The sequence below is a fragment of the Hippocampus comes genome, unplaced genomic scaffold (genome assembly GCF_001891065.2).
Source record: "Hippocampus comes isolate QL1 unplaced genomic scaffold, H_comes_QL1_v1.1 scaffold216, whole genome shotgun sequence".
In the NCBI taxonomy this organism is placed as follows: Eukaryota; Metazoa; Chordata; class Actinopteri; order Syngnathiformes; family Syngnathidae; genus Hippocampus; species Hippocampus comes.
In genome coordinates, this window is record NW_017805143.1 from 134,583 (window position 1) to 136,418 (window position 1,836).

The window sequence follows — 1,836 nt, forward strand, 5'->3', positions numbered from 1 at the left end:
GCGTTTGTTAGCCTGTATCCACTCTTTAAGCTGCTCGTTGGAGAGTTTGGCAACCTCAGTACACTGACTAAGATAATGTTCGTTGTTCTCACAGTAGGCACAGTATGCTTTGGCCTTGGACTTGTTCTTATCTACTCCACTCTTCTTCTGATTGAGTGCTGCGGGCTCACCTGCACCATGCAGGATGGTCACTGTTTGTTTGGCTTGTCGACCGTCTTTCCTCACGCTTGGTTTCTCCCTTCCAGCTCGTGGATCGATTTGGCTGTCGAACCCTTGGCATCGGGACTCGAACCGAAGCCAGTCCGACAGATCATAGAGGGTGTGGCTCGTTCTTGATTGCTTAAACTGGTGCCGGCGGTAGTCAGCACGCTGCTCGGCAGGGAGCTTGCTTAGGAGGCGTGCTACATGTGAGCCACAGTGAAGTTCAATTTCTCCAGCCGGACCAAGGGTTTGTAGTAGGCCTACTAGGGACTGTATCTGTAGGGAGAACTTCTGGAAGGATGCAGTGTCACCGCGCTTAACTTCAGGGGCCTCCAGGACACTAGCTATTTTCCTAAGGGCAAGTTGGTGTGGTTGACCAAATTTATCACTGAGCGCTGCCATGGTATCGGTGTATGGCGTGGAGGAATTCAAATAAGCGTCAGCAATAAGCATGGCTTCTTCCAACTTGAGGTGATCTACCAGTATTTGATAGCGAAACAGCTCAGTGGCATTGGCTGGAAGCAGATTTTCCAAAGCTATGCGTAGCCTTGCAAACTCACTGGGGTCTGGGTTGCTAAATTTGGGAATGGTAGGATTAGGGCCTCTATATATTGGTTCACATACGGCCGGTGAAATGCTATGAGTGGGGGGAGGTATGTGAAAGGCCGGTGGCTTCTGATCTGCTGGAGGTTGTGGCTGCGTCTTCACTGGAGCTGGAAATGGACACGGAGGAGGTGGAGGAGGCCATTCGAAGGAGTGAATGGGGTCAGGTGGAGAAGGCGAGTAAAATGGTTGATTACTGGCCTCTTCCATGTTGAGCAGCTGCATGTTACTTGTCAAGTCGGGTTGAGGCCAGGGCGGAGGAGGCAATTCGTTTACCCCCTGAGGGCCTGCTTTGAGGGGAGACGAGGGAGCTGTGACGCCTGGAGGACTCTTCATGCTTGAAGCAGGACTGTAGGTTTGGGTTATTCCTGTTCTCAAGGAGCGGGCAACTTCTAGTAGTTCTTTGATCTCATTACGAGCCTCGTTCAATTCCTTTATGCCTGACTGGATCAACTGTTGTGATTGGTACAACTTTGCATTCTCCTCCTGCATTGCTTTGACTGCTTGGGTTAAGTGGTAACTATGGTGGGAGTCAGCCTCGGACGAGACTGAATGTGGGGACTGCAATAGGGCGTCCCATTCCGGGTTGGTTCTCTGGAGACGACGTGGGGCTAGCTGAGGAGTCTCGGAGTGAGCAGCATTCCCATACAATCGTCGGTGGAGAGGTGTCAGGGATGGGGCCGTCTGGACTGGATAATCTGGCTGGGTCGGCGGCACACTAACTGCATTTGATGCTGGCAAATCTCGTGGCTGGTATCCTATGTAATCCACTTGATATTCCTGGAGGGCAGGAGGAGGCTGGGTTCGTCGCTTAGGTCTGACAGGAGGATACATCTCTTCCGCTGGATCCATCTTGAATACAGTTATCCGGCTCGAAGGACCAGAAATGTAGGGGAGGCGATAGGACTGATTCGTTTTAAGGAGATAACTGTAGACTAGATGGTGTGCCAGTCAGAGCACAGGTAGGAAGAGACAGGAATTCCAGGGGATGTTTCAATGTTCTTTACTGGGGGTGTTAAAATGAATACAGGG